Source organism: Euphorbia lathyris, chromosome 3 (genome assembly GCF_963576675.1).
Source record: "Euphorbia lathyris chromosome 3, ddEupLath1.1, whole genome shotgun sequence".
NCBI classification, from domain to species: Eukaryota; Viridiplantae; Streptophyta; class Magnoliopsida; order Malpighiales; family Euphorbiaceae; genus Euphorbia; species Euphorbia lathyris.
In genome coordinates, this window is record NC_088912.1 from 93,925,689 (window position 1) to 93,943,112 (window position 17,424).

The following is a 17,424-nucleotide window of genomic DNA, read 5'->3' on the forward strand; positions in this document are numbered from 1 at the left end:
TTTTAGATGGATTCTTTGATATAATAAGCAGCCATGGTGTTGTTTTGTTTAAGGAAAAAACCATGATGTATTAGTTCCATTTGAAAATTTATAATATTTGTACAATGTCCATTTTATTTATTTGTTTTCTTTATATTAGTTGAATTAATATAAAAAGATAAAAACTAATAAAAAATATAAAAGGGTAAAATTGTCCAATTTATTGTTTTGTATTTTCTCGTATTATAGTTATCAAATAGATTAATTACATTCAGCACTTAATTTTCGATAAAAACCAAACAGTTTTATAGCTTAATATTTTCAGTATTTATAATATTCAGCACTTAAAATCCAGCACTTAATTTTTCAGTACTTAATTTTATGTTTTATCAAACAGCACCGTAGTTCTTCTTCCTTCCTCAATTTATTTTCTTTCATCCTCCTTTTCTGATTTTTTTATAATAGTTTATGTTTGCAATATTTCTACTAATTCCCTTAATCAATCTTATAATTCCTTTTCCCTTTTGTGCATTTTTTTTTTGTAATGTAAAATGGAACAGAAGATACACAGGAAAAGAATGTAAAAAATTACAATTCCGGCATGCATAAAAATTTGAACAATCTGGAACTTTCACAAATGTTTAATACAGTAGGAATATAAGAATAGGAAGGATGAGTAAAATACACCTTAACACTAATTTATATCTGTTAATTTTGAAGACCATCTACATCTATCATATATTTCATCAATTAAACTGATATTCATAAAACTGGAATATCAGGAGGTTCTCCTATAAACAAAATTCCCAAATTCATTGAAAATCCATGAAAGGCTTAAATATCATGAATTTGAATTCCCAAATCATGGGAGAGGAAGAGAAGCATGCCCAATCTTCTGTCTATTTTTATTCAAAAAAAAAAAAAACTCTGAGAAAATCCATGGGAGGTTTAATATTTATTCTGCGAAAATCCATGAGAGGTTTAATATTTATTCTGCGAAAATTCATGGGAGGTTTAATATTTATCTAAAATGTATTTAAAGATAACTCTCACCTTATTCTTACGAACGGTTGCATCTTGACATTTTGAGTATTACAGAAATGCTCACTTGTGTCGCGCTTGAAGAGAAAGCGACACAACAGAGTAACTAGTGTCGCGCGTTCTGTAAACGCGACACAACTAAGTATTCTGTGTCATCACTTGTGTCGTGCTTGAAGAGCGTGCGTCACAAATAAGTTACTTCTTGTATCGCCTGTCTTACAGTGTGACACAAGAGCAAACTTGTGACGCGCCTTTACCAAAACGACACAAAGAGTGTGTTATCTTTGTGTCGCTCCTTTTATAAACGCGACACAAGTAGTGTGTTATCTTTGTGTCGCTCATTTTTAAAAGTGCAACACAACTAATACGAACTACTATTTGAATATAATTATTTTTTCTTCATATTTCTTAAAATACTAAAGAATTAAAAAAAAGGGATGAAAATCAAATACTAGCATGTACATACTAAAGATTCCCTCCATAACTCACCTACAATCTCCTACAAATTAGTTTTTTCTCCTACATATTAATTTGTAGGAGTTAAATAATAAATAATAATAATAAATAATATATTTTATATATTTATTTTTTTGTCGCTTAATTTTAAATAAATTCAGTGGTGATAAAAAATTACACACAACTTAATAACGTGACATGAAAGCGACACATAATAAAATCATTTGAAAAAAATATTTTTCATCAAAATTTATGTAAATTTTTTAGGTATAATTTACAATTACATAATGGCACAAAATCCATTTATTTTTTAATTATTTTTTAGATATATATTATTATTACTAATGTTGCTTTTGTTGTCTTTTTATTATTAAATTTCATATTAATTTGCATAATTAAACAGTTCCAATTAGATTTTATTTCGAATTTAATCAAATTAAAAAAATATTCTAATTCTAACCTAATACATAAATGGTAGGATCAATATCAATAATATGAAAAACATGACCCTTTTTTCCAATTAATTCCTGATACTCTCCTTTAATTTGCTGTCCCTTCCCTTCTGCTAATTAAAAAAATAATCCAAAAAGATAGTAAGAAAAACGATGCCATTTAGAAAGGGCAAATTTGCCTTTTCAGCATACTATCCTAGGGCTTCGATCTCATATCCTCAGACTGGCTTGTTTTTTACCTATTTTCTAATTTAGAAAGCAGCCGCCTCCTTCAAAGAAATCCAGTCTCTCAAAGGTAGCCGCCTCCTTCAACGGTTTTCATCTGCGAATAAGTTGAGGCTTCTGAGCTTCCATTTTTGTCTCTTTTTTTTCATGAATCTCGAATACCCTTCCGTTTATTCAGTCGGACGTCGACTACATTTTCTGTTTCTGGATATCATTTTTGGTTCGTTTGTTAATGGATTCACTTTTCCCGTGTCTTTAAGCATTGGTATGATTCAGATCTTCGAATTTTTTTTAAGCTGTGTTCTATATCTAATAAACCTATTTTTTTCTGTTTCTGCAGATTTTCTAAAAAAGGTCGTCTGCCTACTTTCTTCGGTCACAGAAATACTGGTTTTGATCGACTTTAGCTTTTCAATGTTCACTTTTGATGGCTAGTTTTTGGGATTTGATTTCAAATTAAAGTTTTCCTTTGATTGTTGATGACCATTGATTATCATTTATTCACTCAAAGTTTAACCAGGCTCTTCATTCGTAAAGATTCTTAGATCTATGTGGTTGTTTCGATCAGTGGCAAGAAGAGTTCCCAAGTCTACTGGTTGCTCAATGTAAACTTTATATGTTGAATTTAAACCTTAATATTTGTTTGGAGAATTCTTATTTTTGAATTGGTTCTCTGAATGCAGACCAAACCCCTCAAGAATTTGAATGGCCAGACCTGTCAAAATATGTGGTGATAATGTCGGGCATATGAAGGTTCTGTTTTAGAGCAAATCCAAAAGGTCAGATTTTTATTTTAAAACATTTTCTTATTGGGCTTTCTTTAATGTGTATATATAGTTTCTTAATTTAGGATTGCACTTTATGAAGTTACACTTCAAAATAGGTAATGAAACCCCATTAAATTACCATATTATTTCTTTGGGTTCATAGTGGTATTTGCTCTTTGAAGGGCACCTTATTGTTATTGAGGCATGTGCATAGTTTAAAAAGGCGAGGCGACAGAGGCGATCACCTCACCGCCTGGAAGGCGACTTACCTTCAAGAGGCGATCGCCTCACCCTCTCAGGCGAGAGGCGGTCTAAGGCGAGAGGCGATCGCCTCTTGCAGGTGAGGCGTTAAGTCAGCCTTTTCTTTAAAAAAAAACCCTAATTTATATTAAAACCAAAAAAACAACAGACCAGCCCGATAAAATTAAAGAGACAGACACAGACACCCCCCAAAAACTCCAACGGCTCTCTCTTCTTCTCCTCCACCACCGAGTTTCTGCTTCCCACAGCTCCCTCCTAGAATTTTATCTGACTTGTGATTGTAACTTGAGCATACAAATTAGGTTCTAAGGTGTTTCTATACAATCAAGTAAACCTTTTTGGACAACTTTATTGGAGGAGAAACTGGGGTTATAAAATAAAGATGAGTTAAGATAACGTGCAGTTGCATAAAGAGGACTATGGAACTCCTCTTGCCAAACATGATCAATAGTCTCCAAGTATGCTAGGTAGATGCTTGATATTATGCTATTTTGATTTAAGAATTAGCACTTTATTATTAGACTTTAAGTTATTTTGGTTTACAAGTTTAGAAATTAAACTATCCTTAAGTACTACTAGTTTTTATTGAGTTAATTTAATTTTATTTTATTTTCTAATTTTTTGTCGCCTCATGTGCGAGAGGCCGTCGCCTCGCCTCAAGGCGATATTTTGCCCTTGTCGCCTTGACTTGTCTTTCGCTTTTTAAAACTATGGGCATGTGTTTATTTTGCAAATACACACTCTAGTGAACTTTTTGATGGATATTAGAAAACTCTAATGAGTTATTGAGCCTGTCAGGTAAAATATGTTATCTAGCAATTGTATGAGATCTGTGTCTATGTCTAATGGTGCTGTGTACGAGAAGGAGAAATCTGTTTTCACTCTAAGCTATAAAATTTCTTTTACGAATTTCTTAATTTTTTGATGGTAAGATTTCTTAGCTTACAGATTGCTAACATCATTGAGAGCTCAGGCACGTCAATGAAGATTATGTATATTAGCATATATGGGTTTAACAAATTAGCGTATTATAAGATTTTTTCTTTCCAATTAGCATATACTTTCTTTCCCTACCTCTGTTTATAAGATTTTTTCTGCATCTCTGTCATTCAGATATCTGCATCTCTTTAATTGTGTATAAATTTTTTATAATTAGGAAAAAAGTGTCAAAGCGAAAGAAAGTCGGTCTAAATATAAGCATCCTCATCATATGGGTCAAAGACCATATTCTCAAAATGAACGTATATGGAAAAGCAAAGGGTTGTATAAACCAACTTCTATGTCTACGGATTCAACTGCTTCTGGGGTGAGTATGCCAGATAGGACTGCTTTGAGGATGCTTGCAAGGTCAGTACTAGACAAGGAAGGAAATCTATATGTCCAATGAGGAAACTTAGAAAGTTCAAAAGGGAATTGTAAGTAAATTAAGATTATTTACAAATGTTATTATGTATTTCATAAATTAATTGTATGTGATGAAGTTACTAAATTTAAGCATAATTTTATTTGACTAGGATGAGTGGAAGCAAAAAGCAATTGCAAGAGAGTTTGTTCCAAATAGGTCTATCTCGTTCTATCGGAAGCAGAGATGGTAGTGGTAGTGTGCAAGGATTTGGTGGTGGGACTTGCCATAGAGATGTTTGGGGACCTAGTTCTGGGTTAGATGCCAAGTTTCATAGGGAGGAAACGCAATCAATAATTCAACACGAGGTTGATAAGAAGACTAAGGAAATGGAATTGGCGTTTGAGCAGAAGTTTAGGGATATTCTTGCACAAGTTGGTACAAACTTGAATATGACAAGTTGAATTTTAATTGTTATATATGCAACTATTTCTTGAAGCAATTAAGTTGTGATTATATTTTGAATATGTATGTATTTATGCAATGTGGTACTTGTAGTTTTATGTGTATGTTCTATAATATCATGTAGAATCAAGTAAATTTTGATTATAAAATTTTATGCTAAATGCTGCAAAATTTTGTAAATTTTTTTTTTAAAAAATATCAATATTTAGTGTTGCGCGTGAGGAAGGAGCGACACAAAGTGTACCAGATTAATCGGGGAGCTTGTGTCGCGCACTCTAGAAGCGCGTCACAATTGTATCGCGCGCGTGACAAGTGCGACACAACAGATGAGTAGCTTATGTCGCTCTCAAGAGCGATACAAAGTTGTTGTGTCGCATCCCTGTTGTGTCGCACAAAAGTGCGACACAACAACCTGAAAAAGGTGCGACACAAGTAAGCGTTTCTGTACTATTATGTTTAGAGTGTTTGACAAGATAAGAATTAATCTTATTAGAATGAGAAAAATATATTTATTTAAACCTATTGTGAGTTATATGTAATTAGTCCTATAAAATACCTACATTTATGTATAACTCTATTTAAAGATTGTTGGATATTAATTTTTAGTATTGGTATTGTGGGAATCCACATGGAAGAATAAGAAGGAATAGAAAAGTTTTATCAATTACTAGTTTTCAGATAAGATTTAACATATTTTAACTGTTTTGGTAACCAATTTTTTGGTTATAAATATGCTTAATCCTTCACATTTATGATTTTCATTTTTTTTTATTTATTTCGTGTTAGGAAAATCTTAGAGGAAACTTAATCAAAAACTCAATAGCAATTAATAGTGGATATTAATATCTCGGTAAGGACAATGATTAATCACGTCCTTAATCTATTTACTATTCCCAATTTATAATAAGATGGATACCCTTCCCACTCCAGAAAGTTGTATATAAGAACAAAAAAAAAATAACGAGTTACTTATTAGTATCCATAACACTATAAGAAAAGTATGAAACAGTTTTAGGGACGCAATTGAATTCAATGTCTATTTAGCCAATGATATTAGTCCGTGATTAGCACGTTTGTAGCAAAAGACGGATGTCATATTCTGCTCTCAAATTAGAGACCAACACTTTGTCTTTAAAAGTTATTGTGGTAAATTACACTTCTGACCACTTAACATTTCTCTTGTTATCATTATTGCAATACAACTTCAAAATTTAACGTAAAAGTCACTTAACTTTGTTATTTACTAATATTATAACTCTCGTGAAAGTAAAGAACATGATCAAGCATCGGAATCTCGATCGCCTAATAATCTCTCTTTGTCGCAATTATATCTCTCTATATATATAAAATTGTCCGTGGGTCGAGCTGGATCGAGATCAGACCGAGCCTATCGGGTTTTCATGTAATAATGCTCAGTCCAAGCCCAACTCATTATTAATTTAGACGGGATCGGGCTTAGAAATCAAATCCCAAGCCAAACGCATATAAACCCACCTAAAAATATATACATAATTTTTAATTATAAAAAATAAAATTTATACTTAAAATTAAATATTTAATATATAAATTAATAATCAATATTAATAGGGGACCGGACTGGGCCAAGCCATGCTAATTTTTATCAATCCTAAACTCGTCCAAAAAATAGGAGGGCTTGGACCGGGCTGGGCTTATGATCAATTTCATTGTCCAAATCCGACCAAAGTTCACAGGGCTGGACGAACTGAGTGAATACCCGTACCCGTAGACAGGTGTGTATGTATATATATACTGAATTATCTAGTCAAGAAATACATGGAAATTGGGATTTTTCTGTTCATTATTGTCTAATTGAGTTGTAGTAATAATTTGTTAAATTTCTTTGCGTTTTGTTCTTTTATAACTCTGCCTGGGAGGGTCACTTGGTGGCCTTTACAGCCGGTCCCAAGCCCAGACAAATGAGGAGGGTTGCGGTAGGTTTGTGGCGGCCAGCGTAAAACTTAGCCACATCTTATGACATAAACCATGATATAAAAATCATTGGGGCGTTCCCTACTCAGCGACGCGCTGCACTTCCTAGACCCGGGTGTAGTTATAAATGTGCAAGGGTTGCTAGGTCGTCGCCCCGAAGCGGCACGCCACCCCAGGACCCGGGGGTGGTGTCAAATATGCAAGGGTTGCGGGTAAATAAGCTAGTCCATGGTAATGGTAGGGGTAGGGGTAAGGGTAGTAGGTTACGCTTTGGGACATGGAACATAGGTTCTTTGACAGGAAGATTAGCTGAAATTGTAGATGTTATGAAGAGGAGGAGAATAAATATAATGTGCCTACAAGAAACCAAGTGGGTTGGAGCCAAGGCTAGAGAGATAGCTCCTTGGGGTTATAAGCTTTGGTACTCAGGAAAGGATAAGGGTAGAAATGGAGTAGGTATTCTTATTGATATGGAGTATATTGATGATGTAGTAGCGGTGTCTAGGAAGAGTGATAGAATTATGAGTGTTAAGCTAGTGATAGGGGATAAGGTTGTGAATGTCATTAGTGCATATGCGCCACAAATAAGATTAGATGTCTCTATAAGACAAGCTTTTTGGGAGGACTTAGAGGAAGTGGTGCAACAGGTTCCTAGGGATGAAAAAATGGTACTAGGGGGTGATCTCAATGGACACGTGGGTTCTAGGCGAGAGGGGTTTGAGAGTGTTCATGGAGGGTATGGTTTTCGAGATAAGAATGAAGCAGGAAAAGATATTTTGAAATTCGCATCAGCCTATGACTTGAGTATCATGAACACGTGGTTTATGAAGAGAACATCCCACTTAGTGACTTATCGGAGTGGCGGTAATGCGAGCCAAATTGACTTCTTCTTAGTAAGGAGTGCTTGGAGAAAGAGTTATATTGATTGTAAGGTGATCCCTGGTGAGAGTACGACAATCCAACATAGAGTAGTGGTGCTTGATTTTCGAAGTAGGAAATGTATAAGAAAATAAACACCACAAGTAGAGACTAAGATTAAGTGGTGGAAATTGCAAGGGGAGAATCAACAAAAATTTGTGGATGAGATGACCAAAAAAGATATTTGGACTTGTAATATGGATTTAGATATAGATTCGATATGGACTAAGATGGAGCATAGTACAAGGGAAGTAGCGAAGGAAGTTCTAGGGGAATCTAAAGGTAGCATGCCACCGGGTAAGGACACATCTTGGTGGATAGAAGAAGTACGACAAGCAGTAAAGAGTAAACGAGAATCCTATAGAATATTGGGGAAATGTAGGAGTGACGAGAACTACGAAAAATACAAAGAGGCTAAAAGGGAAGTAAAGAAGGCCATACGAGATGCTAGAGCAAAGGTGAATCGGCATCTGTATACAAGATTGGATACGAAAGAAGGGGAAAGAGACATATATAGAATTGCTCGGATGAGAGATAGGAAGACGCGAGATCTCGGAAAAGTTAAATGTGTGAAGGATGTGGACCAGAAAGTCCTAGTTGGAGATAAGGATATCAAGGAACGATGGAGGTCCTATTTTGATGACTTATTTAATGGAGATCGCAGACAAGATGTTGGAGATATAAGTATCCATCACGATATGATAAATCATGAATGCCTGCGGAGAATTCAAAAGGGTGAAGTCAAAATAGCATTAAGTAAGATGAAGTTGAAGAAAGCAGTAGGACCTGATGGCATCCCTATGGAGATTTGGAGATGTTTGGGAGAAAGAGGAATCGAATGGTTGACGACGTTCTTCAACAAAATTTGGAGAAACAATAGGATGCCATCAGAATGGAGGAAAAGTATCTTAATCCCTTTGTATAAGAACAAAGGCGATGTCCAAGATTGTGCCAACTATCGGGAAATCAAATTAATGAGTCACACTATGAAACTTTGGGAGCGAGTGATCGAACAAAGACTAAGGAGGCCGGTGAAGATCTCAGAAAACCAATTTGGCTTTATGCCAGGAAGATCAACTATGGAAGTCATCCATCTAATGAGACAATTAATGAAGCACTATCGAAATAAGAAGAAAGACTTGCATATGGTTTTCATTGACTTGGAGAAAGCATATGATAAGGTACCAAGGGAAATACTTTGGTGGGCCTTGATAAGGAAAGGCATTTCGCAGAAATATATTGACATCATAAATGACATGTATGATGGAGCATGCACGAGTGTACGTACTAGTGTTGGGAAGACTGAAGAGTTTCCTATTACGATTGGAGTGCATCAAAGTTCCGCACTAAGCCCATTTCTTTTTGCCATCGTTATGGATGAACTAACAAGTTCACTTCAAGATGGCATACCATGGTGCATGCTGTTTGCAGATGATATTGTGTTGGTTGATGAGACGAAAGAATGAGTGGAGAGGAAGTTGGAACTATGGAGACAAACTCTAGAATCTAGAGGCTTTAAGTTGAGCCGAAGTAATACAGAATATTTGGAGTGTAAGTTTAGCGGCTATAGGAGTAGGGAGGCAGGGACAATCACCCTAGATGGGAGAGTTGTTCAGGCCTCAGACTGCTTCCGGTATTTAGGATCTTATTATCCAAACAGATGGAGAAGTAGATGGAGATGTTGCTCATAGGATTAAAGCTGGTTGGTCGAAGTGGAAGAGTGCTACGGGTTTCCTTTGTGACCCCGGCATGCCTAATAGATTGAAGGGAAAATTCTATCAGATGGCAATTAGACCAGCATTGTTATATGGTACAATCTCAAGATGTTATATAAATAAAATTGCAGTGCCCATGCCGTTTTTTCACATATTTCTAATCATTCATTTGTATTTTTTTTTTGTGAAAAGAAGAAAAAAAGTTTAGGTAATGGCAGGTCTACCCATTTCCAAGATCAGGACAAACTACCGATAAGGATTTACAGTGTAATTGAACGTCAAACCTATCAAACAGAGGTTCAACATCTGACCACTCGGATCAACCCTCACTGGTTTTTTTAATTAAATAAATGGAATTGTAGCCTGTATTGGTGCTTCATAGAATTAGAATCTCTTTTTACTTATGATAAAAAATCGGTAATGGCCTATGTCTCCATCATCTCTGTGATCTGGAACTCCCTCTCAAAATTTGCATGTTCTTGAAGAAAAACTCCTATTTGCTTATTTGGAAGTGGTAGTTTTGTCTACCCTTTTAAATATGACTGAGACTAAGCCTCCTTTGATTATTTCTAATAAATAAATAAAATACTAACTTGTGGAAAGAATGCTAAGATATAATTAATACAATGACAGTCATTTATTGCAGGTGTCATCTGATGAGCAAGTGGAGTTTAACAAAAATGCGCGTTTTCTTTGGGTGACAGGATTCTGTCATCGGAACGCCACATGTGAATCAAGCGCGTTTTTAATTACGCTTTCATATGACAGAAATTTAAAATACTGTCACGAAAAATATTCGGACAACACCAAAACAAATGTCAGTCATGTATCTTGTGTCATGTGAAAGGGAAAATGACATAGTGAAATTTCATACTTCTTTAAGAGATTAGGGTTTATACAGAATTTCAATTTGTTCACATTACATTTGAAAATTCTTTTTTAGTTTAGATTTAACAATGTTCTTTCTTTCGATCCTTTTCAAACTCTATCTTTGTCGCCAATTATATCTCTCGAATTGAAAGTATCTACTCACGAAGTACATGGAAATTGGGGTTTTCTGCTAATTTTTATTGGATCAAATACATAAATATCATAATTAAGTATAAAATTAAATAGATTATATCATCAAACTTAATTTTTAATATGTCATTATTCTCTGTATAGATTCCGTTAATTTGTATTAAATTATTTTTCCTTGTTCTATAACTGATGGAAAACCTAGGGTTTTGGAAAGTGACATGTGCAGACTTTTGCTTTACCATAATGGTTTCTCTTGCGGCAAATTAGGAATAATTGATGACAATTTTATAAAACCAAAACAGCTCACACTTATGGAATCTGACAACCTAAAAGCAGTTAAAATTATCTCTAAAAATAAGTCTTTATGTTTGGGCAGCCAAAATTTACTAAAAGGGATCAAAAGGTTATGCTCTTCATTCGATACCATCAATTTTGGGCATGTCTTCAGGGAGCAGAACAGGGTTGCTGACCGCCTTTCTGCTGAGAGCCAGGTGAGGATGCTAGGAGTCTCTACCTTCTCGTCGCCTCCGGACTTCCTTTATTCATTGCTTTCTGATGATCAAGTTGGGGTTAGTTTTCCCAGGCTAATCCCGGGTTAATTTTTTTGGTTTTTTGTTTTTTTTTCTTCCTTTGCCTACCAAAAAAAAAATAATAATGTTTATTTCAAAATAGGCTTAATACATCATTTGCTCCCTGAACTTGTCTAAAAAATTTGATTGACCCCATGAACTTTCAAAATATTCCAATAGCTTTCTGAACTTGCATAAAATGTTCAGTTAGCCCCCTGAACTTGCGTAAAATGTAATCAATTGATTACTCGGTCGTAAAAAAGTAAGTTAAATGCGGAAGATATATTTCACGCATCATAGAATGTTATTACATAATTAAAAAAAGATTAAAAAGCAAGTTATTGTTTGCTCAACTATACAACTTGCCTTCTCTAATATTAGAACCGCCACTACAAAAAAAGGGTATATTACGACACTTTTTTAGCGACGCTTTTCAGCATGTGTCTTGATATTTTCAAATTAAGCCACGCTTTTATATTTGTGTCGGATTTTATTATCACTCAATGACGCTTTTTATTATTTGATGGCATTTTTGAAAAATTAACTACGTTTTAAAAAAAATATGTCGGTATTTTATTAAAGTAAAAGACAGTATATAATTTGTGTCATGACAAAGTGTCCCAATAGTTTTTATTTAAATATATTTTATTTATTTATCCCCGTACCTAAAAAATCAGCCACACTTTTGCTTTTGTGTTGCATTTGATAACCACTTAATGACACTTTGAATTCTTTGTTGGTATTTTAAAAAAATTAGCTACATATTTAGAGAAAAGCGTCGGTATTTTTTTTTGCTTATAGACAGTTTGGGTTTTGCGATGATAAAAAGTGTCCTGATAAGTTTTTTTTAGTAGAAGACACTTTCTAATTTTGTTCCTATATTTAAAATTTCGACCACACTTTTTCTATTTGTGTCGTATTTTAAATCACTTAATTTTAATTTTTTGTTACTATTTTTAAAAACAATTAATATTAAATCTCGTTACATGTATAGCCTAAATGTAAAAAAAAATCCTATTTATTTCTCTATTTCTATATAGAAAATTATTTTTTATTTTTTAATGATATATTTTATAGTTAATTTTATTTTTCTACATATTTATGAAGACCCTCTTCTTTCTATTTATATAAATTGCAAAATGTAAATCTAATCATCCCCATTAACTTATCCAATCTCTCATCCCTTCCTCTTCTCCTTTTTACTCCTGCTCCATCTTCCATCTATAGCGGCCTCATTACATGGCCTGTAACACTAAATCCAATTCCCCTTTCAATTTTGCTTCCAAATTTTAAGAATTAATACGAATCAAGATGCTTTTGTACAGCAAATAAAAAGGATACGACAACGGTTGAACGAATATAAGGGTTATCTTTTCCGATGTGCAACATCCTAGTCGTGTGAGTTATTTTGTATATCTGTTTCCATTTTTTTTATTGTAGGCAAAATATGTCCAAGATAATGAATGACCTTTGGGTTTTTGATTTTTTCGAAGTCATTGTAAAAACTGAAGCTTTAGTCACTGAGGCTGCTATGGAAGCTCGAATGAAATCTCCACCTGAAACTGGGCATTTGTGGTTCGGGAAGGTCTTGTAATAGATGAATGGGCAAGTGCTTATCTCATTTTAGTCATACTGAATTCATAATTCCTTTATCTTGTATTGATTTTCTATGCTAAATTTTGTTCTTCAGAAAGAGGCGCGAAATTGGCTCGACAAAAGATTGAAGCAACAGATTCTACATGAGGAGTTAATGCTGCTACAAGCATGTTGTAAATTAAAATATTGGTAATACTGTCAGTGAATTTGGAAATTTTAGAAGTGTTTTTTTCTCTAATTCTTTCTTTTTTTTTTGTTGATTTTTTGCAGCGGAGGAAGAGAGGGCTGAATTTAGCCTTTCATTCAATCTGAACGGCTCAAACTTCAGATTTTTTATTTGTAGATTGATATTTATTCAATATTTTTTTTTATATTATTCAGGATCTTTGTAATGATTTTTTACGTGTACATTTTGATGAGTTTAAATTGGTTTAATAAAATATCTTCTTTGATTGACATTCAGATACTTGTTCATGTATATATTCTTTTCTTTTTGTGTTCTATCAAATTTCGTTATAGTTGGAATGTAAAGAACTCTTATGAAAGTGTCTTCATTTTGAGACATGTTAAAAACATGTCATTAATTATTAAGGAAATAATAGGATTTCATCCAATTAAATGTAGATATTTATATAATTTAATCTAATCTCATGACTTTGGAGACACTTATAAATTAAAATGTCGGAATGTTAAGACGTTATGCATATTTTTTGTAATGAAATAACGACGTAAGAAAAATTATGTGTCGTGAAATTTGCAACGCTTTATTAAAATGTATTGGAAATTTTGAAAAATAAAAATAAATAAATTGGAAAATATTACGACGTTTAAAATATAAGCGTTGGGGACATGACGACGTTTGTATGCGAAATGTCGTCGGATCAAATTTACCTACATAAGGTTTATGCGTCGTTAAATTTAACGACACGCGATTTAACGACACTTGTGACGACACTTTAAAAAGCGTGGGTAAGCATTTAGAGACGCTGGAAAGCGTCGTTAAACCATAAATTTTAGTGTCGTGATAGACCATTTTTTTTGTAGTGCGCATACTCCGATTTTGGTCATTTTACTTTATTTAAGACTCGTGCAATACATCTTCCGCATTTAACTTACTTTTTTTTGCAATCGAGTGATCAATTAATTGCATTTTATGCAAATTCAGGGGGCTAACTAAACATTTTATACAAGTTGAGGGGGCTATCGGGACACTTTGAAAGTTCAGGAACCAATCAAGCGTTTTGGATAAGTTCGGGGGCAAATGATGTATTAAGCCTTCAAAATAATTACAAAAGTAACATGCACAGACTTCAACCATTTGGTATAATTAATTGGAATCCAAAGTCAAGTAAATATTACTTTATACCTTTTTTCTTTTGTTACAATATTACTTTAGACCTTAACTAAATGTATTATTAAAGTCATCTAAATATTACTGTATATCTTAACTAAATGTATTATTAAAGTATTTATACATTAAGCTGCTGGATCAAATAATTATTTTAAATTGTATTAGATTAATGGTTGAAACCTCACAATTCTATTTATTAACAAAATTACATCGTTTCAAGTCCAACTAATTGTTCATTCTAAGGCCGAAAATGGAGCAAGAGAACTCATCCACATTTTCCTCTTCTTCAAAACTGGTTGAAGATATTGACCAACAAATTAAAGAGCTTCTTTCTTCCCTTCCAAGAGCATTGGAAGGTACAAATACTGAGTTGTGTTTCTATCAAGGGTTTTGGAGCCTAACAAGATTTCTTTATGGTGTAATTTCATTCCAAAGATGCTTCCAAGCTCAAGACACAGATATTATAGTTGCATCCAATCCGAAATCCGGCACTACTTGGCTCAAAGCTTTGATCTTCTCCATTGTTAATCGAACCCGTTATACCCCTTCTAATACCCCACTGCTTACTTCAAACCCTCATGTTCTTATTCACCTTTCTTGATTCCAATTTATATGCTCAAGACCAAGTTCCTGATCTTACTATTCTTCCATGTCCTCGGCTTTTTTCCTCACACTTTCCCTTTTCAGCTTTGCCAGAGTCCATTAAGGACTCAAAGTGTCGAATTGTTTACATTTGCCGCAACCCTTTTGATTCTGCAGTCTCCCTTTAGTACCATTACCGTGAAATTGGATTATACAAAGAATATGATGAAATGTCTATGGATGATTTCTTTGATGTGTATTTTGGGGGATAAGTTGGTACGGATCCTACTGGGATAATGTGTTAGGATACTGGAAGGAAAGCTTGGTGAAGCCGAATAAAGTGTTGTTTTTGAAATATGAAGACTTGAAGGAAGATAATGTCTCTTGCTTGAAGAAAATAGCAGAGTTTATTGGGTACCCTTTTTCGAAAGACGAAGAAAGAGATGGTGTTATTGAAGAAATTGTGAAACTTTGTAGTTTAAAGAAATTGAAGGATTTGGAGGTGAACAAAAATGGATTTTATTTGTCAAAAGAAGACAGAAATAAGGAATTCTTTAGAAAAGGTGAGGTTGGGGAATGGGTTAACTATCTAAGCCCTTCAAAGAAGAAACATATGGAGAATGTGATGCAAGAAAAACTAAAAGATCTGGTTTGTCTTTTAAACTTTTTACCTGAGTATAATCAGTCCATCTCTGTACCACAAGAAGAAACATTAATCTCATAAGTTGTGGTCTCACACACATGTTTTTGAGCTTTAAGTTATGGGTGTTTTATTTTTTTTTATTAGAAAAATATTGCAAAAGGTGCTCATCATGTTGAATGTCATGTTAAACTTTAGATTATATGATGATATGGGTATATATTAAATCCAATAATATCAAATTCAGCAGGAATGGAGGGATTCGAATCTGGGGGTGTTGGGGAGTGGAGCGCGCGCACAACTACCGTTGGGACATTTCCTTTAGTTTGTTAATTATACGATTCTTTTATTTATATACTATTAAGTACCTCTAATGCTAAAAAAAATCTAATACTATATTTTTTAAATAAAAATACATTTTCTTTAGTTTGTTCATTATACAATTCTTTTATTTATATATTATTAAATGCCTCCGAGGCTAAAAAAGATCGAATACTATATTTTTTAAATAAAAATATATTATATATTTTAATCAAATTTCATATTAATATACGATATATTTAGAACTTATGACATGAAATTTAGAATATATGTTTTAATTTTTAGAACACAAACTATAAAGTTTAGAACATGCGATATATTTTTTAAAACATACGTTAAAACATATATTTTAACTTTTAAAACATGAACTATAAAGTTTAGAACGTACGACATATTTTTTAGAACATACGTTAGATTATATATTTTAATTTTTGGAACACAAACTATAAAGTTTAGAACATACATTATGTTTTTTTAGTACATGCGTATGTTTTTTCGAACATGAGTTATAAATTATATTATAGAACAAATGCAAAAATGATCTAGATATTTACTGATTTTTTTAAAACATTATACTTAAATTTTAGAACACAAATTATAAAGTTTAGAACATAAGTAACATTATTTAGAACATCATCCTTAACATTTTAAACATAAATTACAAAAATATAGAGAAATTAAATAAATAAGAAATTGGAGCATGTTTTTGGATTTTTTTTCTATTAATAATTCATTATTATGCACATTTTTTTGTATTAATAATTCATTATTATGCACATTTCTTTTTTTATTAATAATTCATTATTATGCACATTTAATCGATATTAATAAGTGCATGCGTCAAATATTAAGCAATAGAAGCTACTAGTACAGTGGTAAGTAGCGTCCATGATAAACTAATGTGCATGGTTTGACTCCTTGCACCATCACTTTGGTGTTTTTTTTCTATTAAATTAATCATTAGGCACATTTATTACATATATCAATGTAGGCTCAACGTTTTTAAATAGAGTAATATGAACGATGTGTCACATTCCATTATCGAGACCTAAACTGAAACACTTTTTTAAACGTTAAGCCTATATTGGTGTTATTTATTACGTGAAGCTTAAATTGATACTTCCTAAAAAATAATAGGCCTATTTTGGTATCTTATCCCTAAGAAAAATAATCCTTGTTATTTTGTTTACCGTAAGAGTTAATATAATAAAAGATATTTTTAGACCTTAGTATTAGCTTGAGCTTTTCCTCCAATCATTTTCTGTTATGGTGAGTCGATATTGTGCTAGATGCGTTGTTTCAATCTTTGCAGAGATGGCGTGTCCGAGGACGGATTATGCAGTTAGGTGCACTAGAAAGAGTTTGAGATGAGCACGAGTATGCATGAAGTCGCACCGAAAAATTCGTCGTGTGCTCACTCGTGCAAAAATCGCCATTAGTTATGCGTCAATAGCGATGACTATAGTAATGCGTGTCACTAATAAATTTATCATTTGCGACGCGTCAAGTTGAAGAGTGTCACAAATGACTATGGGACGCGCGTTTAAATGTCGCGTCGCAAATACAATATATTTAACTATATTCATAATTTGATGGCTCAATAGCGACGCTCATCGATAAAGTACGTCATTGTGATGGTCAATAGCAACGCTCATAGGTAACGTGCATCACTATATTGATCCTTCTATAATTTTCTAATCGAAATGAATTTATCAATAGTGACTCTGGTAGATAATATTCGTCACTATTGATGAGTCAATAGCAACGCTCGTGG

General features: G+C 33.2%; 1 long non-coding RNA gene and 1 pseudogene across 1 annotated transcript; both read left to right on the plus strand.

The window, feature by feature from the left end:
• The first annotated feature begins 2,126 nt into the window (after positions 1 to 2,126).
• On the plus strand, positions 2,127 to 5,084 carry LOC136223706 (uncharacterized). The gene is made up of 5 exons (XR_010686078.1): positions 2,127 to 2,418; positions 2,494 to 2,758; positions 2,837 to 2,932; positions 4,338 to 4,596; positions 4,696 to 5,084. It is a non-coding gene; the product is annotated as an uncharacterized lncRNA (long non-coding RNA).
• A 9,221-nt stretch (positions 5,085 to 14,305) lies between these two features.
• Positions 14,306 to 15,364, plus strand: LOC136222790 (cytosolic sulfotransferase 5-like; annotated as a pseudogene).
• The last annotated feature ends 2,060 nt before the right edge of the window (positions 15,365 to 17,424 follow it).